The following is a 26,743-nucleotide window of genomic DNA, read 5'->3' as shown; positions in this document are numbered from 1 at the left end:
TACAAACATATTTTACTACGTGTAATAACTTACTTTAATAATACGTATCATATTATCTTTATAATATTAAATGAACCGTATAAATTTTATTACTTAATATATATAAAAGTAAATTTTATTATATAAATATAATATAAAATTTTATTCATTAATAAATAAGTTATATTATTTACTCTAATAAATCTTTTAAAAATATTTAAAAATATAAAACGACGATATTTAAACTATATATTAATCATGTATAAATTTTTGGAAATTATTTTGAGTCAAATTTACTTTTGTTGACTTTTGCATATTAGTCTCGAGCATTAGGATTGTGGTACACTATGACTTGACCTAATTTGTTAGACAAATATTGACCAACACATAAATATATATAATTAATTTAGGTTCGTGAATCCGAGGCCAACCTTGCACTTGTTCAATGACGTTATATGTATTTTTACTACGAAATACAGTATGCTGAGTTTCATTTGCCTTTTTACCCTTTATATTTTTGGGACTGAGAATACATGCGCTTTTATAAATGTTTGACGAAATAGACACAAGTAATTGAAACTACATTCTATGGTTGAATTATCGAAATCGAATATGCCCCTTTTTATTAAAGTCTGGTAATCTAAGAATTAGGGAACAGACACCCTAATTGACGCGAATCCTAAAGATAGATCTATTGGGCCTAACAAACCCCATCCAAAGTACCGGATGCTTTAGTACTTCAAAATTTATATCATGTCCGAAGGAGGATCCCGGAATGATAGGGGATATTCTTATATGTATCTAGTTAATGTCGGTTACCAGGTGTTCACCATATGAATGATTATTTTTGTCTCTATGCATGAGACGTATATTTATGAGAACTGGAAATGAAATTCTTGTGGTCTATTAAAATGATGGAAATAAATGATTATGATAAACTAATGAACTCACCAACCTTTTGGTTGACACTTTAAAGCATGTTTATTCTCAGGTGTTAAAGAAATCTTCCGCTGTGCATTTGCTCATTTTAAAGATATTACTTGGAGTCTTTCATAGCATATTTCGAAGAACGTTGCATTCGAGTCATTGAGTTCATCAAAGATTATTATTAAATCAATTTATAGTTGGATAGTGGATATTATGAAATGGTATGCAAGCCTGTCAATTTTTGATGTAAAGAAAGATTGTCTTTTAAAAACGAATGCAATGTTTGTAAAATGTATCATATAGAGGTCAAATACCTCGCAATGTAATCAACTATTGTGAATCGTTTATAATGTATATGAACGGGTTCTTTCAGTTGGTATCAGAGCGGTGGTCTTAGCGAACCAGGTCTGCATTAGTGTGTCTAACTGATAAGTCGCTAGGATGCATTAGTGAGTCTGGACTTCGACCGTGTCTGCATGTCAAAAGTTTTGCTTATCATTTCTAGTCGGAAATCATCTGCTTATCATCCATAGGAAATTACCTGCTTATCATTATTAGTCTAGACACGTCTTGCTACATTAATTGCATGAGTAGTGTATAGACAAACTTCATATCTTAGCGTATCTGCTAAATCATATCTTATCTTATCTGTTACTTTAAACTTTACCTGACATACCCAGCAAATTCCTCCGTAATCTATGAAATCTTTTGATCTCTATATATAGTTATCCTATGTAAATAGAATACCACCCGATAGCCGAAAAATCATTTTTATATCGAAAATCCTTTATCCAATCGTACGAAATGGAATTTGTCATCAGCTCAAGTCACTCGGATTCTAAAATGGAATCTCACTCAAGCTCCGAAAGCAGTGTGACCGGAATGGATCAACCAATCAGTCATCACCTATTCTGGATGAATTGGGGATGGGTTCGTAGCCTCCTCAATCATTGGAAACAAGAAGAAGGTGATCTTTTCCATCCACCACATTTCCCTCTTGGCGAAGAACCTGAAGCACTTACCGGCGAACCTGTTCGAGACACCATTTTCTCTCTCATTTCCAGGGTATCTCGTCACGATTATATACTACATCAAATTCTAGATTTTATTTATCCACTCGTTCCGACCGACAATCATCCTGGAATAATAGAAGAAGTCAATGAACTTCGCGCTCGGGTAGTGGCTTTGGAGAATATGGTGCAGAGATTACAAACACCAGCAGAAGCACCAGCAGCATAACCAGTACCACCATCATCAACGCCAACAGTACCATTACCACCTCCAACCACAACCGCGTTGTAAACCTCAAATTCACAATCTGTCCCACGAGCATCAATGTCATACGCACCATAGATACCAAGGAGTACCAACAACAATAACTGACGAAGTATTAATTCATAACTTCATTGGAGAAACATTCCGCGGCGATTATATAATCTCTAAAGTCTTAGAGATTATCTTATCTAACCCTAACCATAAATCAGTTAAGCGAACCAAAATGATAGAAGGAAGAGTAGAAACCCTGACAAAAATGGTGTGTGATTAACAAGTTAAACTTGTTTTACCAACAGCATCAACAGTACCGTCAACGTCACCAGCATCGTCAGTACAGTCAACATCAGAATCAACAACACCTATAACATCACAAACTCCGTCAGTTCAAGAATCACTGTGGACATCATTACGAATCAATAACGTGTATATTGTATCAACAAGTTATGAAGAATTAACTCATTCCCTCTAAAGAAATTATATATATATATTATATATATATATATATATATATATATATATATATATATATATATATATATATATATATATATATATATATATATATATATATATATATATATATATATATATATATATATATATATATATATATATATATTTTGAAATAAAAAATAAATCTTTCCGTGCTAAGCTATTGTGTGTGAATCTTAACTACTCAGTTAATTCATATTACAAATATGCAATAATGTACGTCCCTCACCCGCGACTTAACCATCGTTAACTACAATCTCTGTCTCAATTCAACAAATTCCAATTCCTAATAAATCAAGTATATATTTGATTTTACACTTCATCATTGATGTAACCGAAACTTTTCAGATAACATCATTCGTACTTTGCGAAGTTCACAAGAATTTAACGAAAACCAACATCACATCTCAACAAATAACGAAGTATTGATTAATAATTTCAATATTATTGAAGAAATACTTATGTAACCTCTAAACCTTCAAGGAATTATTCAATTCTAGTTCCAACCGTAAATCGAATGAGTTTAATTTAGTATTAACTCATTAAAATCTATGTTACATCTGAGGAGAATATATACATATATATTTTCATAAAGACTGTAATAAAATTCTTATGTACAAAATATTAATTGTGAAAATTTTTTAACGGGTAGGTAATACTCGAGAGATATATATAAATTCATAATTAATATGTTACATTCTTCGAATCAGATTAAGCAAATTATCAATTATACTTCCTACTTTCACAATAATATACATTCTTTCATAGAAATCAAAACAACCATACTCATTCAAACCCAATTAAGTATTCTGATTTTAAAATCTCAGAATTCAATTCGAGATATAACCGGTACCATTACTTTTAGATTCCTACATCTTTCAAAGCTATACTTTGACTTCAAAAGTGTGTTAGAACATCAAATGTATACAAACGATTACAATCTATGTTCAAACCCTTCGAAAATCTCTGAAAACACTTCAAATAATGAGCAATCGAGATGATGATCCAACCACATATTACCCACAGTTATGTACTTAAAAAGCTCTTGAAACCAAAGTCATAATTCAACACATATCTGTGTAAGATCTTTTGGCATTTATTAGCAAAAATAGCCTTGCAATTCCTTTGCAAAGTAGCAAATTATATCACAGCTCCAGCAAGACAACTTCGATTTTTTCATTCGGAGTAGCCTTATCATAATTTTGATATATGTGATTACCCTTTTGTTACCGGAGAACCTTTCATATTCCACCACATTAGCAATAAACTTACCAACAACTTTACTGATCTTGGGCATTCCGAAGAATCTTTATATTTATCGAAACCTCATCATTTACTCATCTGCCTCTTGTAACGAGAATTGTCATACGAATCATTGGGAGTTAGCAATCAGTATTTTGAAATCTCACAGCACGTTGACGCCAAAAGTTATACATAACGTCTATTTCCAAGGCTTACATACTTCGAATGTGAAGTTTCTGAAAAACACTCTGAACCGCGAACTAGTTCTCGAAATGCTGATGAAGCAACAAAAACTGTAAACGACCTTAGCAGTAAAAAGTTTGATGATAAAGATTAGTGTATTAACAAAGCTCAGAAATAGAGAAGTTTTGGAACTGGAAAACGGATTGAGCAAAGTATGAAGGAGGCTGAGGACAAATCACAAAGACTGAACCTGCCTTCAAAGAATCCAAATGATTCAGTGTCTGCTGAAGTCATTAACGAATACCTTGCTCCTGACACTAAACCCTTACAGACAATATTCTTCATCATCCTCTGATATTAGAAATTCTAAAATATCATCGTATCTTTCATTATAAATATCCTCCATATTTCTGAAGATATTTCCATAACTATTCTTATCTGGAATCATTTATCTCTTTGCGCTATCTGTATTACATCAAAAAGGAAACTGTTTAGTTCCTATACTCTGTAAACCTTTAAGTTTAAAATATGAATGTTTTTGAAGTAGTGTTGGAAACTGAAGCATGAGTTAGTATAATATAATGACAGTTGATCAACGTGATTATATTACAGTAATTCATGCTGAGTTTCTAAATGGAACGTGATGATTCACAGATCATAACATCATCATGTGCCATGTTATACGACTCTTGTATTCTATTTAACCTCTAAAATATCAAGAAAATATTTCTTGATGATTCGGCCTTTTCCAAGGTATTCTAGTAATTTGACAAGTCAAGATCGTGCCATCACAGTTTCCTTCCTAGAACATTAACAATGTTCATTCCAAAAATCATATTTGTGAATTCTGGACCATTACAAGCGGTGCTTAATCGCAAGAAGAAGAAACGAAAGGATATAAAACTCCGAAATAGAAATTGGGGTATAAATTGCAGCAAATAAAAGAGAGCATTAACTGTGGATGACAATGATTATAGAAGATAGAAACGGAGACTTTGAAATATAAGGGAAGATATAAAGCCCAACGACAAACCAAAAATTATAAACCATATATATCGATGCATATAGCAATATAAAGACACGGGAGAACTAGAAACACTATAAACCCAAGAGTATAGTAGAAGTAAATAGATTCTTCCGGCGGTAGATGAAAAAGAAGAATGACCGATATGAAAGTTATAAGTATATCGAGAATCAGAACTGGATGGAGCATATTGATGAATACTTTAAAATTTGAGTTGAGGGGGAAAGAATAGAAGGTGATGAAACATGACTAGGAACTTAGAAATCAACATATTTAACTCACACAATGACTGAATAAGTGAATCAAACCCTCTAGTGAATATGTTAAGCTTTTTGTGATTAATTTAGTCATACCACAACTAAATCAAGTGTGATTAGATCAACACCTAGAGCTATTATTCACCACCTGGGTGATTTGGGTTGAGAGAGAATCGGAGGAGCTCACCAGATCTGAGTGTGTGTAACAAATGAGAGGCTTAACCTAAAAATGAAGAACATAAGACTTTATATACCCCTGCTGTTGACTCACCCGTACGATTCATCCATCACACATACGAGTTGGCTTCATCAGCCGTACGGGTGATCACTCACTCGTGTCTTCTCATTTAGGTTGTAATTGTGACTTAGCTCAGCATCAATCGTGCGTATGAGCCTGTTAGCCGTACGAGTGAGGCTTCACTTGGACGTCTGACTAAGTCTAACATAGTCAAGCATCCACATCTCGTTCCTACAGTTGCTGTAACCACATACAAACACGGATAGGATAATAACGAACGATCATGGTGGCCTGTAAACTGTTGTACCTGCAATGGACGTGGGTAGATGTCTAGGGACTTGCATAAAATGCATCAACAGAAGGTGTGAGTTGTAAGAAAATGAAGGAGGTGAATTTATAAGAAAATCTCCGACAGAACAATTAAAATGGACGATCGCATTTAAAGCGGATCCTAATTCCTTTTGTTACCGGAGAATCAAATCTTATTACAAAGATTTTCTTCAAATCCCTTAAAATCTGGAAATCAATCATATCTACGTCAAATGATAAGATGAATCTACACTTACTCATTTCACTATTCTATGTTAGCTTCATTCGTACTCTTCATATAAATGGATTGTTTATCCAAATTATTCGCTGATGATAAAACTCTAATTTTCAGCCTGTATGCATCATGAAAACATACTTATTATCATTCACGACCTTTCCACTCGAATTTCGGGACGAAATTTCTTTAACGGGTAGGTACTGTGACAACCCGGAAATTTCCAATCAAATTTAAACTTTATCTTTATATTATTCCGACACGATAAGCAAAGTTTGTTAAGTTAAATCTCAAGAATTTTAAATTGTGTTCATACATTCATTATAACCTCGACCAAATTCAGACGATTCACGAACCGTTATATATAAATAAATATGTATATATATGTATATATATATATTATAACTTGAGAATATTAATAAAGTATTAAACGTATAATACTTTACATGATCGTATTTATTTCAATATGTTTATCGATGGAATTAGAAGATAATATCAAATTGTTGATTTATCAGATACATTATGATATGATTACGGGTCTATGTTATGAGGTCCACTGTGATTTAAGAAATCTATTCTTTTTGACAACATTCGGAAAATGGTAAAGTGATTTATAAGTAAGAACGTGAAGTGTAAATAACTTAGATGTTGGATATCGACAAGTTAAGTAACTCGACATTTTTCATTAAGATGATTTCATACGTTTATTTAACCTTTGAACTTTATCCCATGCTTCACCAACAAACTGTAATTTAAAAACTTGAAACCTATTATGAATATATATGATTCTACTTTTTTAAAACATTTTATGATATAACGATTTCCATTATTTTAACCTTTAAACCAAATGATTCTTAAAAATATATTTGGTTTTGGAAAACAAAATTATTATATTTATTTGATTTAGTTTCAAACGTACAAAAACGTTTTCAGTTTAAAAAGAACTTTATTATTAAAACGTATATAACTTTTATAAATATCTAGAACCACTTTTGACAACTCATTACTTAACCAGTATGATAAAGATAACGATATTTATATTTTATTTTATTAAATATATATAACGATTTAAATTAATATTATATATATTTATACGCGTATTATACATACATAGTTTTATACTTTTACTATACTTAAACTTTACCTTTACTTTATTTTTACTTTACTTTAACTTTAATAATTCACTTTAATAATTCATACTTTAATAATTCACTTTAATAATTCATACTTTAATAATTCACTTTAATAATTCACTTTAATAATTTATACTTTAATAATTCACTTTAATAATTCATACTTTAATAATTCAAAAATCTATTATAAATAGAATTCAATAGGTTTCATTATTTCATAGAAACTTGAAAATATTTTTCTCTAAACTCTCTCAATCGATTTACATATATATATTTACTCCGTATTATTTCAAGATATTATTAGTATACATAAAATATTACGTCAGAGTGCTGTCCGAGTGATTTCAAAATTGTTTTTCGAGTGGGATTGGATTAAGGAAATTATGGGTTATAGCTATGGAAGTGATTGGTATGGTTCATGGGTATGCTCGTGAGGTCAATATAGTTTTTATCATCTTCGTTGCGTCTACGTACCTTTCCTGCAATATTGAATCTCAATATTGATACGTGAGTACTCATAATTTAACTTTTACATACTAATAGTGTATCCCTGACTAGTGCTCAAGTATATAGGATTATGCATGTTTGTACTTTTGATATTGCCTTTAGTTAGGTTATGTTGAATCCTGAATTAGTTATATATGTGACTGAGATAAGGTATAAGATATGCATGTCGTTGAAAAGCTAGCGAAAAATTAAGAACTTTTCATTTAGATATCGAATGATTTCGATGAACGGATTTGAAGTTATAGTCCATCGAATTTTTGTATTATTATTAAAAATGATTATTATTATCGTCGTTATTATCGTCGTTCTAGTTTTATCTTATTATTATTATTATTATCTTTATCAATAAAAGGATTTATCATTAAAAATTGTTATTTTTTTATTATTACTATCGTTATTATCGTTAAAGTTATAATTAGTATTATTATTATTATCCAATTATTATTATTATTATTATTATTATTATTATTATTATTATTATTATTATTATTATTATTATTATTATTATTATTATTATTATTATTATTATTATTATTATTATTATTATTATTATTATTATTATTGGTATTATTATTATTATTATCATTATTAATATATATATCATTATTTAAAAATGGTTATTGTTATTGTTATTATTATTATTACTATATTATCATTAAGATAATTATTAGTATTATCGTTAATAATGTTATAGTAACTATCATTATTAATATTAGTGTAATTAAAACAAATATTTGTAACACCTAATTATTTTGATTACTATTATTATCATTATTACGAACACGATATAAAAGACGATTAAAAGCTATTAAATGAAACGATTAGGAAATAATGGGTAAGAGTATCACGATGAAATTAAAATATTATAAGATATTGATTTAGATAATATTATCGTTCTTATTATTTTTATCATTACTATTATTATTAAAATTATCGTTAGTATTAAAACTATCATTTTAACAAAAATTATCATTTTAATAGAAATGTCATTATTACTATAAAATATCATTATTATTATTATTATTTTAAATAGAATTATTATTTTAAAGATAATATTAAAAATTATCGTAAATATTAAAGTTATCATAATTAGAATTATCGTTTTATCATAATGTCATCTTAGTAATTATAAATATTGATATTTTTATAATAATAATTATTATTACAAAATAATACAACTTTTACTTACTATCATTATAGATATTATTTTATCAAATAAATATTTGATACAAACATATTTTACTACGTGTAATAACTTACTTTAATAATACGTATCATATTATCTTTATAATATTAAATGAACCCTATAAATTTTATTACTTAATATATATAAAAGTATATTTTATTATATAAATATAATACAAAATTTTATTCATTAATAAATAAATTATATTATTTACTCTAATAAATCTTTTAAAAATATTTAAAAATATAAAACGACGATATTTAAACTATATATTAATCATGTATAAATTTTTGGAAATTATTTTGAGTCAAATTTACTTTTGTTGACTTTTGCATATTAGTCTCGAGCATTAGGATTGTGGTACACTATGACTTGACCTAATTTGTTAGACAAATATTGACCAACACATAAATATATATAATTAATTTAGGTTCGTGAATCCGAGGCCAACCTTGCACTTGTTCAATGACGTTATATGTATTTTTACTACGAAATACAGTATGCTGAGTTTCATTTGCCTTTTTACCCTTTATATTTTTGGGACTAAGAATACATGCGCTTTTATAAATGTTTGACGAAATAGACACAAGTAATTGAAACTACATTCTATGGTTGAATTATCGAAATCGAATATGCCCCTTTTTATTAAAGTCTGGTAATCTAAGAATTAGGGAACAGACACCCTAATTGACGCGAATCCTAAAGATAGATCTATTGGGCCTAACAAACCCCATCCAAAGTACCGGATGCTTTAGTACTTCGAAATTTATATCATGTCCGAAGGAGGATCCCGGAATGATAGGGGATATTCTTATATGTATCTAGTTAATGTCGGTTACCAGGTGTTCACCATATGAATGATTATTTTTGTCTCTATGCATGAGACGTATATTTGTGAGAACTGGAAATGAAATTCTTGTGGTCTATTAAAATGATGGAAATAAATGATTATGATAAACTAATGAACTCACCAACCTTTTGGTTGACACTTTAAAGCTTGTTTATTCTCAGGTGTTAAAGAAATCTTCCGCTGTGCATTTGCTCATTTTAAAGATATTACTTGGAGTCTTTCATAGCATATTTCGAAGAACGTTGCATTCGAGTCATTGAGTTCATCAAAGATTATTATTAAATCAATTTATAGTTGGATAGTGGATATTATGAAATGGTATGCATGCCTGTCAATTTTTGATGTAAAGAAAGATTGTCTTTTAAAAACGAATGCAATGTTTGTAAAATGTATCATATAGAGGTCAAATACCTCGCAATGTAATCAACTATTGTGAATCGTTTATAATGTATATGAACGGGTTCTTTCACCACTATTGTTTCTCCTTTGAGAACCCACATCGCCACCACCATGATATCATCATCGAAGACTACTATCACCACCACACCTTAAATCACCACCCTAACACTACGGTTAATCACTACAACAACCATCTTAAATCTTCTAGCTACTAGTCGCCTGCTATTTCTGTTTGAAGTAACCAATAAACCTGCTACTGATTCACGATGATCAAACCACATAACCATCGAGACATCTCCAACAAACCATCAACCAAGTAATTGATGTGGTGAAACTATACCTTTATTTATGAACGGATTTGAGTTATTTTGTTACACGAATTGATTTATTGTAAATATGGTGTTTTAATGAATTCGGGTTGATTTCACACATATATAGGCAACTAGTCCTATCCGCGTAGTTTAGTTTTATAGGTAAATCCGATTCGTTCCACAAGGAGATGGAGTATTTAATGGTTTTTAATAGTCTTTGAAGTTAAACTGATTTAAAGGAGGTTTTAGAGTAGGAATTTATATTTAGCATAATAATAATAAAATATAACTTAATCTTAATTTAATTTAACTAGTTATTAATTACACGATTACATGATTTATAATCATTAACTTAAAAGTGAACTAAATGAAACCATACTATTTGTGATAAAACAATTGTATTATTAAATGGTAATAAGAAAAACAATAATCTTGCATTAAAACTAAATGTTTAGGAATTTGTTTTAAACAATAAAATAAAATACAGATTAACTTAAATTAACTAAATAATAAGTTTTAAATAAATTAAATATGAATTAAAAATAATTATAATAATTAAACTAATTGTAAATTAATTACTTTACAATAATAATAAAAGATTTAATTTAAACTTTGGAATTTAATTAAAATTCGTAACAGTACTAATATAATACGTACGCGTTTCGCGTATTAATATACGCGTTCCGCGTATATTCTGAAGACACGTGTTTCGTGTGAAAGTGTACACGATACACGTATGTTTTATACGATGTGACAAACAGTATGTATAAAGACTGAAGTATATTGATTTATATTTTAGTTTTTCTGTATAATAATACGTGGATAATAATAATAATTATTTGCAATATATAAATGGGAGTGTTCACTTAAATGTTTCACCTCTAGATCCATGGATTGTTTTAAAATTAGGCTCTATTAAAATGTTTTTAGTATAAAACTTAATATTTTTCTTTCGAATATATAAAGGTTTAACTAACTAAATTAAATCTCATTTTCATTTGACCTTATTTAGATAGTTTACTATTTCTCAAGTATTTAAATTGAGACCCAATCTTGTTTTGACTTTCGCCAAAACCCAAATCATACCGGTTTTCCTTTTTATAATTTCACTTTTATATAACTAATGATATTACCCAAACCACCGAACTTTATTTCTAATTTAGTGTTAATAAATTGTTCATAAGTTCGTCTAAATCACTATTAATGTTGAAGTTTAATTTATATAAATAAAATAACTTTCGTTATTTGAATCTAATAAATTAAGTGACAAGGGTTAAATATCTAAATACATAATAATGGTTCTTTTAATTAGGCTCAATGTTAAAAATACTTAAGTTACATTTTAATTTTTACAAATGATAACAATCCATTTCACTAGGAGCTCTACATCTAAACAAACACTATGGAAATTTAGCTACTCATTATACTAGGGTAAACATAAAAATACAAGTATACAAACATAATAATAACGAAAAAAATTGATAACGATAATTTTAATAGAATAAACTTACGAAAATCTTCACTTTCATTAACTTCAAATGATAGAAAATTACAATAACAACACCCTTTCACTCGCACAATAATACCCTTAATCACGAACAGTACACCCTTAATATTGAAACTATCCTAAATATTGAATCTTAAAATTAATTGGAACTGAAATAAAATTTATACGGAGTACAAAGATACTAGTGAAAATAAAATTGATATCTCTCTGCTCTCTATCTCTGTATGTCTCCGTAGTACTCCGTATAATAAAATGTATCTGGTATATATTAGAAAAACTGCCGTTGTAGGTGAGGATATATGCATGATTTGTATTGGTGGATTACTCAGTAAAGTAAACCTTGGGCAGTAAAGTATGATTATTATATTAAAAAGTAACCGGCCCATGTGAACTTGGAATCTGAATTTGGTCTCAACATTACACGTTTCGCGTAATTAAGTACACGTTTCGCGTAGGAGTAATATTATTACACGTTCCGCGTACAGAAGTACGCGATCCGCGTAAGAGTAAATGTCAGTTTTTTTTATTTTTGTTTCTATTTTTGTTCTTTGTTGATCCCGTGTTGACGTATATTGACTTAGAACTTTCATTTGAACTCTTTTTCTTCGATCATCTTTAACTTGCATATCACTCCACTTGTGTTCTTTGAATTCGAATAAACATTTCTTGATATATATTTGATTTAAATTCATCATTTATCGTCTTTCTTCTAACTTTACTCCCGTGTATAATTTTAGTCGCTTTCTTTGTAAAATATGAATCGAATGTCTTCGTAAACGGTAAAAGCCTATGAAATATAATTGATATTGCATCGAAATATATGTATGTTTAAAGCAATATCAAAATACCCCACACTTGAACGTTGCTTATCCTCAAGCAATTACATCTTCTAAATAGAATCGGAACATTACATATTTTCCATATCAAACATTAAATCACACAACACACTCCACACGAAATGAAAACACACGCTATATGGAATAAGTTGGAAACGATACACAATATTTATTGGATCACACGCACACCACACGAAATGAAATTCTGACAATAGAAACAAAGTTGAAACTCGTGATTAAGCTTTAAAAATTTGGATCCTTATGGAAAATTGGACCTTGTGAAAACGTTTTATGATTTTATAAAATGGCATGCTAGTTTTTACACTAGACACATTTTTCGGTTTTAACCTCAAATTCCGGTCGAGGGTAACTGAAAACTGAAGTCTCAGTCGGCGACTAGCAAGCTATCCGCCCCCATGATTGAAGTATCATGGAACTTGAAACCGAATGTGTAGTGACCCGAACTTTTCCATGTTTATATATATTAAATGAAATTGATATTTACATGATTAAGTGTTTCCAACATGTTAAGCAATCAAACTTGTTAAGACTTGATTAATTGAAATAGGTTTCATGTAGACAATTGACCACCCAAGTTGACCGTGATTCACGAACGTTAACACTTGTAAAAACTATATGATGACATATATGGATATATATATATAGTTAACATGAAATTATGATAAGTATGTATCTCATTAGGTATTTTAACAATGAGTTATATACATAAAAATGAGCCTATTGAATTAAGAACCTCGAAAACGATATATATAACGATTATCGTTATATCAACGTCTTACTAATTACATATGAATCATATTAAGATATTGATACACTATGTTTAACATGATAAAATGATAATTAAGTATATCATTAAGTATGTTAACAATGAACTACATATGTAAAACAAGACTACTAACTTAATGATTTCGAAACGAGGCATATATGTAACGATTATCGTTGTAACGACATTTAATTGTATATATATCATATTAAGATATATTAATACATCATAATATCATGATAATGTAATAATTTAACATCTCTTTAGATATAATAAACAATGGGTTAACAACATTTAATAAGATCGTTAACCTAAAGGTTTCAAAACAACACTTACATGTAACGACTAACGATGACTTAACGACTCAGTTAAAATATATATACATGTAGTGTTTTAAAATGTATTTATACACTTTTGAAAGACTTCAAGACACTTATCAAAATACTTCTACTTAACAAAAATGCTTACAATTACATCCTCGTTCAGTTTCATCAACAATTCTACTCGTATGCACCCGTATTCGTACTCGTACAATACACAGCTTTTAGATGTATGTACTATTGGTATATACACTCCAATGATCAGCTCTTAGCAGCCCATGTGAGTCACCTAACACATGTGGGAACCATCATTTGGCAACTAGCATGAAATATCTCATAAAATTACAAAAATATTAGTAATCATTCATGACTTATTTACATGAAAACAAAATTACATATCCTTTATATCTAATCCATATACCAACGACTAAAAACACCTACAAACACTTTCATTCTTCAATTTTCTTCATCTAATTGATCTCTCTCAAGTTCCATCTTCAAGTTCTAAGTGTTCTTCATAAATTCTACAAGTTCTAGTTTCATAAAAATCAAGAATACTTCCAAGTTTACTAGCTCACTTCCAATCTTGTAAAGTGATCATCCAACCTCAAGAAATCCTTGTTTTTTACAGTAAGATATCATTCTAAATCAAGGTAATATTCATATACAAACTTTGATTCAATTTCTATAACTATAACAATCTTATTTCGAGTGGAAATCTTACTTGAACTTGTTTTCGTGTCATGATTCTACTTCAAGAACTTTCAAGCCATCCAAGATCCTTTGAAGCTAGATGATTTCTTGTCACTTCCAGTAGGTTTACCTACTAAACTTGAGGTTGTAATGATGTTCATAACATCATTCAATTCATACATATAAAACTATCTTATTCGAAGATTTGAACATGTAATCACTAGAACATAGTTTAGTTAATTCTAAACTTGTTCACAAACAAAAGTTAATCCTTCTAACTTGAATTTTAAAATCAATTAAACACATGTTCTATATCTATATGATATGCTAACTTAATGATTTAAAACCTAGAAACTCGAAAAACACCGTAAAACCGGACATACGCCGTCGTAGTAACACCGCGGGCTGTTTTGGGTTTGATAATTAAAAACTATGGTAAACTTTTATTTAAAAGTTTTTCTTCTGAGAAAATGATTTTTCTTATGAACATGAAACTATATCCAAAAATCATGGTTAAACTCAAAGTGAAAGTATGTTTTTCAAAATGGTCATCAAGACGTCATTCTTTTGACTGAAATGACTACCTCTTACAAAAATGACTTGTAATTTATATTTCCGACTATAAACCTATACTTTTTCTGTTTAGATTCATAAAATATAGTTCAATATGAAACCATAGCAATTTGATTCACTCAAAACGGATTTAAAACGAAGAAGTTATGGGTAAAACAAGATTGGATATTTTTTTTGATTGTTGTAGCTACGGGAAATATTGTAACAATTCTTTACAAATCATATCCTAGCTAACTTATATTGTATTATACATGTATTCTAATATATTATGTAATCTTGGGATACCATAGACACGTATGCAAATGTTTTGACATATCATATCGACCCATGTATATATATTATTTGGAACAACCATAGACACTCTATATGCTGTAATGTTGAAGTTAGCTATACAGGGTTGAGGTTGATTCCAAAAATATATATGCTTTGAGTTGTGATCTAGCCTGAGACGTGTATACACTGGGTCGTGGATTGATCCAAGATAATATATATCGATTTATTTCTGTACATCTAACTATGGACAACTAGTTGTAGGTTATTAACGAGGATAGCTGATTTAATAAACTTAAAACATTAAAACGTATTAAAAATGTTGTAAATATATTTTGAACATACTTTGATATATATGTACATATTTGTTATAGGTTCGTGAATCGACCAGTGGCCATGTCTTACTTCCCAACGAAGTAAAAATCTGCGAAAGTGAGTTATAGTCCCACTTTTAAAATCTAATATTTTGGGATGAGAATACATGCAAATTTATAAATGTTTTACAAAATAGACACAAATAAATGAAACTACATTATATGGGTGAATGATCGAAGCTGAATCTACCCCTTTTAGCTTGGTAGCCTAAGAATTTGGGAATAGACCCCCAAATTGACGCGAATCCTAAAGATAGATCTATCGGGCCCAACAAGCCCCATTCTGGAATTTGGAATGCTTTAGTACTTCGAAATTATCATGTCCGATGGGTGTCCCGGAATGATGGGGATATTCTATATGCATCTTGTTAATGTCGGTTACCAGGTGTTCACCATATGAATGATTTTTATCTCTATGTATGGGATGTATTGAAATATGAAATCTTGTGGTCTATTATTATGATTTGATAATATATAGGTTAAACCTATAACTCACCAACATTTTTGTTGACGTTTTAAGCATGTTTATTCTCAGGTGATTATTAAGAGCTTCCGCTGTTGCATACTAAAATGAGGACAAGATTTGGAGTCCATGCTTGTACGATATTACGTAAAAACTGCATTCAAGAAACTTATTTTTGATGTAATATATTCTTATTGTAAACCATTATGTAATGGTCGTGTGTAAACAGTATATTTTAGATTATCATTATTTGATAATCTACGTAATGCTTTTTAAACCTTTATCGATAAAATAAAGGTTATGCTTGTTTTAAAAAATGAATGCAGTCTTTGAAAAACGTCTCATATAGAGGTCAAAACCTCGCGACGAAATCAATTAATATGGAACGTTTATAATCAATATGAACGGGACATTTCAGAATGTCCTAAAAATGGTTTTACAAAATATAATTCATAAAATAGCATAAGTTTTAGAAGAAAATTATATCGTGTCCAAATATCATCGGTGAACCATGAGTTTGCACACCTCAATTTGTTATGGCATATGTATGTTATCCGCGGTCAAACGTAGATGCGGTTGATCTTTACGGAGATCATCCATCTGGGGATTAGATTCATTAGTCTTAAAAGCTAATTTGCAATGTGCCCCCATTGTACGAGACAGATCCATGAGATGCTGAGGTGAGGTGTATTTCCAGCCGATGATAGAGATGACTTTTCAAGATTTTTCGTCAACCTACAGCTATTCTGGACTACATCTTCTAACATAAGTTAGCAAGTGTGTCATTTTGGAAGTCTTTTACTTCCTTAAAGGATGGACTTGATTCATCCTTTATTACTAGTATCAATGGGATATTCAGGTTTATACATTCCAAAACAATGATATCTGCAATATACTTCATAGAAACATGTGATAAATGGTTCTAAACATATGGGTTTATAAATTTTGTTATATTTGGTTTTCTTTTATAGGTTTTAATCAAATAAACTTATGTATTTTTAATGTATGGAGACAATAATTTCGGTTTTTGACACCTAATCTTTAATTGCTCATAATTACCTTAAAAATTGACTAGATATATTTGTTTAAAATTTTTTAAAATTTTTCATAAAAACCACCAAGTTATAAGTTCTCGAGAATTTATATATTCCCACCCCACACTTAAGATTATGTAATGCCCTCATTACATAAAATCAGATTAATTGTATAAATTTGAGAGGATAAAAAGTGTAAAGTATATGGAACTTCCTTTTTTTAAGTAATTGGACATTGTAAAATGCTTATCGTATGAACATATCCAATCCTTTTTATCACAATAATACTTTCGTGTTTTGTTATGTCGAATATCTCATCATCGCAAGTACCTGTCAACAAACATGTTAACCACACAAAAGATGGGGTTGTACTTTAGTAGTACAAAAATTTTACCCCACACTAAAAATTTTTGTATATATAAAATAAAAATAAAGGTAAAAATAAATACTTAAAACACATCATAAAAATCATTTTTTTTTCAACTTATAAATAATCAAAATTTTAAAATATCTTTTATAAATTTATATTTGTTGTAACAAAATTTTGGGTTGTTATACCTAGTCTTTATCCGTTTATAAATTTTTAAATTCAATTTATAAAATTTAATTCATTAAAAGTTAAAATTTTTAATATTTTTTGAAAACAACTTAGAAATAAAACAAAACACTCTATTTTTCTTTTTAAATTTTTAAAATTAAAAGAAAATTAATATTTTAAAATTTTAAAACAAGTACATGAAAAATTAAAATTAAATGAATTTAAAATACACTCTATTATATATATATATATATATATATATATATATATATATATATATATATATATATACTTTCAAACCAACTAATTTTCAAACTTAAAACTTTGTTTCCTATCAACTAGGTAGAGATAATCTCGGTTGTTACACCTATCATTACCCATGACAAAGTTTATAGTTATATATTTTTACGATTATTGATAAAAAAGTATATTTTTAGTAGAAATAAATTTTCTTTTGTTTTTGTGGTTTACTATTTAAAAGATATCTTATGAATTCAACAAGAAATTTCGTGCAATTTGAAGAACGACAATTCATTTGTTACACTTAACATTATCGTTTTCAATGAAAACAGGTTAAACTCAAGGTTCATCAATTTTAAATGGTAGACCCTTTTTTAATAAGACACACAACAAATAAATATAAATTATAACACACCAAAACACAAACACACAAAAATGCACAAACACACAATTAGCGAGAAAAAGATTTAGATGGTGAAACCGCGTTGACTCGCCTCACAGTAGAGTCGTACCATTTCGTCCCCCATGGCTTCGTAGGCGTAACCTCGTTGGTTTAAGAGGTTTTCCTTTGAACATTTAAAAGGCCCTTCTCGGCACAAGGTTACGTACTCGTAATTAGAGTCCGTTTGGTTCTTTGGGCAATTTCCGTAATGAGTCGGTTTTCCACATTTTACACACTTGCCCAAATGACGCGCTCGACGCTTCTTAGCTGATTTTGATTTGCCTTTGGCATAATTTTTCTCATTAAGTTCTTGTCTTATTTCTTTTCTCGCCTGATCGCATCTTCTCTTTATATCTAATACCACATCTCTCGATAAAATATTATCGCACATCAAAAGGAAGTGGTTGTAAACATATTGATTGCGCATCTTGAAAATAAACAATAAATAAAAACGAAAAGAAAATAAAAAAGTAGAATGGAGGGAGAAGACTAGTTCTTTAGTGTCTGCTAGGGAAAGACCGAACAAACCCTACTCTTAAAGATAAAAATAAAGATCGAGAATGGAGTTGAAATCCTTAAAGTTACCCCAAATTTACTTGTCCTTAGGGTAGAAAGTGATTTCGTCTCTTTCCGTAGTGTTGATTCCGTCAAAGTATAACTTGAGTCGATGACCGTTCACCTTGAAAGTTCTACCGTTTTTGCTATATAACTCTGCATATCCAGATGGAAAAACCTGTTTTATTATATATGGCCCAGTCCACAGGGATCTAAGTTTCGCAGGTGAAAACTTAAAACATGATTGGAAAACTAATACTTTATCCCCTTATTCGAATTCTTTTCTTTCTTTTAATCGTGCATCGTGCCATCTCTTAGTTCTCTCTTTGTATGTTTTAGAGTTTTCATAAGCTTGTAGTCTTAACTCGTCTAATTCATTAAGTTGTAAGAATCGATTCTCTCCGGCTTCTACAAGGTCGGTGTTACATTCTCTTAGAGCCCAATATGCCTTGTGAATCAGTCCACGAATCATTCCAATTTACATTTGACTCTTCATTATTATTAGGTGAGTCAATGGGACTTGTTCTAGAGGTAGACATCTATCACATAATATCAAACGCGTTAAGAGATTAATATATCACATAATATTCACATGTTAAAAATATATAGTTTCCAACAAAATTTGTTAAGCAATCATTTTTTCAAGTAAACACGGTCGAAGTCCAGATTCACTAATGCATCCTAACAAACTCGATAAGACACACTAATGCAAAATTCTGGTTCTCTAAGACCAACGCTCGGATACCAACTGAAATGTCCCGTTCTTATTGATTAAAAACGTTCCATATTAATTGATTTCGTTGCGAGGTTTTGACCTCTATATGAGACGTTTTTCAAAGACTGCATTCATTTTAAAACAAACCATAACCTTTATTTCATCAATAAAGGTTTAAAAAGCTTTACGTAGATTATCAAATAATGATAATCTAAAATATCCTGTTTACACACGACCATTACATAATGGTTTACAATACAAATATGTTACAACAAAATAAGTTTCTTGAATGCAGTTTTTACACAATATCATACAAGCATGGACTCCAAATCTCGTCCTTATTTAAGTATGCGACAGCGGAAGCTCTTAATAATCACCTGAGAATAAACATGCTTAAAACGTCAACAAAAATGTTGGTGAGTTATAGGTTTAACCTATATATATCAAATCATAATAATAGACCACAAGATTTCATATTTCAATACACATCCCATACATAGAGATAAAAATCATTCATATGGTGAACACCTGGTAACCGACATTAACAAGATGCATATATAAGAATATCCCCATCATTCCGGGACACCCTTCGGATATGATATAAATTTCGAAGTACTAAAGCATCCGGTACTTTGGATGGGGTTTGTTAGGCCCAATAGATCTATCTTTAGGATTCGCGTCAATTAGGGTGTCTGTTCCCTAATTCTTAGATTACCAGACTTAATAAAAAGGGGCATATTCGATTTCGATAATTCAACCATAGAATGTAGTTTCACGTACTTGTGTCTATTTTGTAAATCATTTATAAAACCTGCATGTATTCTCATCCCAAAAATATTAGATTTTAAAAGTGGGACTATAACTCACTTTCACAGATTTTTACTTCGTCGGGAAGTAAGACTTGGCCACTGGTTGATTCACGAACCTATAACAATATATACATATATATCAAAGTATGTTCAAAATATATTTACAACACTTTTAATATATTTTGATGTTTTAAGTTTATTAAGTCAGCTGTCCTCGTTAGTAACCTACAACTAGTTGTCCACAGTTAGATGTACAGAAATAAATCGATAAATATTATCTTGAATCAATCCACGACCCAGTGTATACGTATCTCAGTATTGATCACAACTCAAACTATATATATATTGGAATCAACCTCAACCCTGTATAGCTAACTCCAACATTCACATATAGAGTGTCTATGGTTGTTCCGAAATATATATAGATGTGTCGACATGATAGGTCGAAACATTGTATACGTGTCTATGGTATCTCAAGATTACATAATATACAATACAAGTTGATTAAGTTATGGTTGGAATAGATTTGTTACCAATTTTCACGTAGCTAAAATGAGAAAAATTATCCAATCTTGTTTTACCCATAACTTCTTCATTTTAAATCCGTTTTGAGTGAATCAAATTGCTATGGTTTCATATTGAACTCTATTTTATGAATCTAAACAGAAAAAGTACAGGTTTATAGTCGGAAAAATAAGTTACAAGTCGTTTTTGTAAAGGTAGTCATTTCAGTCGAAAGAACGACGTCTAGATGACCATTTTAGAAAACATACTTCCACTTTGAGTTTAACCATAATTTTTGGATATAGTTTCATGTTCATAATAAAAATCATTTTCTCAGAATAACAACTTTTAAATCAAAGTTTATCATAGTTTTTAATTAACTAACCCAAAACAGCCCGCGGTGTTACTACGACGGCGTAAATCCGGTTTTACGGTGTTTTTCGTGTTTCCAGGTTTTAAATCATTAAGTTAGCATATCATATAGATATAGAACATGTGTTTAGTTGATTTTAAAAGTCAATTTAGAAGGATTAACTTTTGTTTGCGAACAAGTTTAGAATTAACTAAACTATGTTCTAGTGATTACAAGTTTAAACCTTCGAATAAGATAGCTTTATATATATGAATCGAATGATGTTATGAACATCATTACTACCTTAAGTTCCTTGGATAAACCTACTGGAAAAGAAAAAAATGGATCTAGCTTCAATGGATCCTTGGATGGCTCGAAGTTCTTGAAGCAGAATCATGACACGAAAACAAGTTCAAGTAAGATCATCACTTGAAATAAGATTGTTATAGTTATAGAAATTGAACCAAAGTTTGAATATGATTATTACCTTGTATTAGAATGATAACCTACTGTAAGAAACAAAGATTTCTTGAGGTTGGATGATCACCTTACAAGATTGGAAGTGAGCTAGCAAACTTGAAAGTATTCTTGATTTTATGTAACTAGAACTTGTAGAATATATGAAGAACACTTAGAACTTGAAGATAGAACTTGAGAGAGATCAATTAGATGAAGAAAATTGAAGAATGAAAGTGTTTGTAGGTGTTTTTGGTCGTTGGTGTATGGATTAGATATAAAGGATATGTAATTTTGTTTTCATGTAAATAAGTCATGAATGATTACTCATATTTTTGTAATTTTATGAGATATTTCATGCTAGTTGCCAAATGATGGTTCCCACATGTGTTAGGTGACTCACATGGGCTGCTAAGAGCTGATCATTGGAGTGTATATACCAATAGTACATACATCTAAAAGCTGTGTATTGTACGAGTACGAATACGGGTGCATACGAGTAGAATTGTTGATGAAACTGAACGAGGATGTAATTGTAAGCATTTTTGTTAAGTAGAAGTATTTTGATAAGTGTATTGAAGTCTTTCAAAAGTGTATAAATACATATTAAAACACTACATGTATATACATTTTAACTGGGTCGTTAAGTCATCGTTAGTCGTTACATGTAAATGTTGTTTTGAAACCTTTAGGTTAACGATCTTGTTAAATGTTGTTAACCCAATGTTTATAATATCAAAAGAGATTTTAAATTATTATATTATCATGATATTATGATGTACGAATATCTCTTAATATGATATATATACATTAAATGTCGTTACAACGATAATCGTTACATATATGTCTCGTTTCAAATCATTAAGTTAGTAGTCTTGTTTTTACATATGTAGTTCATTGTTAATATACTTAATGATATGTTTACTTATCATAATATCATGTTAACTATATATATAACCATATATATGTCATCATATAGTTTTTACAAGTTTTAACGTTCGTGAATCACCGGTCAACTTGGGTTGTCAATTGTCTATATGAAACCTATTTCAATTAATCAAGTCTTAACAAGTTTGATTGCTTAATATGTTGGAAACATTTAATCATGTAAATATCAATCTCAATTAATATATATAAACATGGAAAAGTTCGGGTCACTACAGTACCTACCCGTTAAATAAATTTCGTCCCGAAATTTTAAGCTGTTGAAGGTGTTGACGAATCTTCTGGAAATAGATGCGGGTATTTCTTCTTCATCTGATCTTCACGCTCCCAGGTGAACTCGGGTCCTCTACGAGCATTCCATCGAACCTTAACAATTGGTATCTTGTTTTGCTTAAGTCTTTTAACCTCACGATCCATTATTTCGACGGGTTCTTCGATGAATTGAAGTTTTTCGTTGATTTGGATCTCATCTAACGGAATAGTGAGATCTTCTTTAGCAAAACATTTCTTCAAATTCGAGACGTGAAAAGTGTTATGTACAGCCGCGAGTTGTTGAGGTAACTCAAGTCGGTAAGCTACTGGTCCGACACGATCAATAATCTTGAATGGTCCAATATACCTTGGATTTAATTTCCCTCGTTTACCAAATCGAACAAGGCCTTTCCAAGGTGCAACTTTAAGCATGACCATCTCTCCAATTTCAAATTCTATATCTTTTCTTTTAATGTCAGCGTAGCTCTTTTGTCGACTTTGGGAGGTTTTCAACCGTTGTTGAATTTGGATGATCTTCTCGGTAGTTTCTTGTATAATCTCTGGACCCGTAATCTGTCTATCCCCCACTTCACTCCAACAAATCGGAGACCTGCACTTTCTACCATAAAGTGCTTCAAACGGCACCATCTCAATGCTTGAATGGTAGCTGTTGTTGTAGGAAAATTCTGCTAACGGTAGATGTCGATCCCAACTGTTTCCGAAATCAATAACACATGCTCGCAGCATGTCTTCAAGCGTTTGTATCATCCTTTCGCTCTGCCCATCAGTTTGTGGATGATAGGCAGTACTCATGTCTAGACGAGTTCCTAATGCTTGCTGTAATGTCTGCCAGAATCTTGAAATAAATCTGCCATCCCTATCAGAGATAATAGAGATTGGTATTCCATGTCTGGAGACGACTTCCTTCAAATACAGTCGTGCTAACTTCTCTATCTTGTCATCTTCTCTTATTGGCAGGAAGTGTGCTGATTTGGTGAGACGATCAACTATTACCCAAATAGTATCAAAACCACTTGCGGTCCTTGGCAATTTAGTGATGAAATCCATGGTAATGTTTTCCCATTTCCATTCCAGGATTTCGGGTTGTTGAAGTAGACCTTATGGTTTCTGATGCTCAGCTTTGACCTTAGAACACGTCAAACATTCTCCTACGTATTTAGCAACATCGGCTTTCATACCCGGCCACCAAAAATGTTTCTTGAGATCCTTGTACATCTTCCCCGTTCCAGGATGTATTGAGTATCTGGTTTTATGAGCTTCTCTAAGTACCATTTCTCTCATATCTCCAAATTTTGGTACCCAAATCCTTTCAGCCCTATACCGGGTTCCGTCTTCCCGAATATTAAGATGCTTCTCCGATCCTTTGGGAATTTCATCCTTTAAATTTCCCTCTTTTAAAACTCCTTGTTGCGCCTCCTTTATTTGAGTAGTAAGGTTATTATGAATCATTATATTCATAGATTTTACTCGAATGGGTTCTCTGTCCTTCCTGCTCAAGGCATCGGCTACCACATTTGCCTTCCCCGGGTGGTAACGAATCTCAAAGTCGTAATCATTCAATAATTCAATCCACCTACGCTGCCTCATATTCAGTTGTTTCTGATTAAATATGTGTTGAAGACTTTTGTGGTCGGTATATATAATACTTTTGACCCCATATAAGTAGTGCCTCCAAGTCTTTAATGCAAAAACAACCGCGCCTAATTCCAAATCATGCGTCGTATAATTTTGTTCGTGAATCTTCAATTGTCTAGACGCATAAGCAATCACCTTCATTCATTGCATTAATACACAACCGAGACCTTGCTTTGATGTGTCACAATAAATCACAAAATCATCATTCCCTTCGGGCAATGACAATATAGGTGCCGTAGTTAGCTTTTTCTTCAATAACTGAAACGCTTTCTCTTGTTCATCATTCCATTCAAATTTCTTCCCTTTATGCGTTAATGCAGTCAAGGGTTTTGCTATTCTGGAAAAGTCTTGGATGAACCTTCTGTAATAACCAGCTAGTCCTAAAAACTGGCGTATGTGTTTCGGAGTTTTCGGGGTTTCCCACTTTTCAACAGTTTCTATCTTTGCTGGATCCACCTTAATACCTTCTTTGTTCACTATGTGACCGAGGAATTGAGCTTCTTCCAACCAAAATGCACACTTTGAAAACTTAGCGTACAATTCTTCCTTCCTCAATACTTCTAACACCTTTCTCAAATGTTCACCGTGTTCTTGGTCATTCTTTGAGTAAATAAGTATGTCATCAATGAAAACAATAACAAACTTGTCAAGGTATGGTCCACACACTCGGTTCATAAGGTCCATGAACACATCTGGTGCATTAGTTAAACCAAACGGCATGACCATAAACTCGTAATGACCGTAACGTGTTCTGAAAGCAGTCTTTGGAATATCATCTTCTTTCACCCGGATTTGATGATACCCGGAACGTAAGTCAATCTTTGAATAAACAGACGAGCCTTGTAGTTGATCAAATAAGTCGTCGATTCTCGGTAGTGGGGAGCGGTTCTTGATGGTAAGTTTGTTCAACTCTCAGTAGTCGATACACAACCTGAATGTACCATCTTTCTTCTTGACAAACAAAACAGGAGCTCCCCACGGTGATGTGCTTGGTTGAATGAAACCACGCTCTAAAAGTTCTTGTAATTGGCTTTGCAGTTCTTTCATCTCGCTGGGTGCGAGTCTATAAGGAGCACGAGCTATTGGTGCAGCTCCTGGTACAAGATCTATTTGAAATTCAACGGATCGATGTGGGGGTAATCCCGGTAATTCTTTCGGAAATACATCGGGAAATTCTTTTGCAATGGGAACATCATTGATGCTCTTTTCTTCAGTTTGTACTTTCTCGACGTGTGCTAGAACATCATAGCAACCTTTTCTTATTAGTTTTTGTGCCTTCAAATTACTAATAAGATGTAGCTTCGTGTTGCCCTTTTCTCCGTACACCATTAAGGGTTTTCCTTTTTCTCGTATAATGCGAATTGCATTTTTGTAACAAACGATCTCTGCTTTCACTTCTTTCAACCAGTCCATACCGATTATCACATCAAAACTCCCTAACTCTACTGGTATCAAATCAATCTTAAATGTTTCGCTAACCAGTTTAATTTCTCGATTCCGACATATATTATCTGCTGAAATTAATTTACCATTTGCTAATTCGAGTAAAAATTTACTATCCAAAGGCGTCAATGGACAACTTAATTTAGCACAAAAATCACTACTCATATAGCTTCTATCCGCACCCGAATCAAATAAAACGTAAGCAGATTTATTGTTAATAAGAAACGTACCCGTAACAAGCTCCGGGTCTTCCTGTGCCTCTGCCGCATTAATATTGAAAACTCTTCCGCAGCCTTGTCCATTCGTGTTCTCCTGGTTCGGGCAATTTCTAATAATGTGGCCCGGTTTTCCACATTTATAACAAACTACATTGGCATAACTTGCTCCGACACTACTTGCTCCGCCATTACTCGTTCCGACACCATTTGTTCCTTT

Source organism: Rutidosis leptorrhynchoides, chromosome 1, assembly GCF_046630445.1.
Source record: "Rutidosis leptorrhynchoides isolate AG116_Rl617_1_P2 chromosome 1, CSIRO_AGI_Rlap_v1, whole genome shotgun sequence".
Lineage (NCBI taxonomy): Eukaryota > Viridiplantae > Streptophyta > Magnoliopsida > Asterales > Asteraceae > Rutidosis > Rutidosis leptorrhynchoides.
This window is presented reverse-complemented; position numbering follows the sequence as displayed.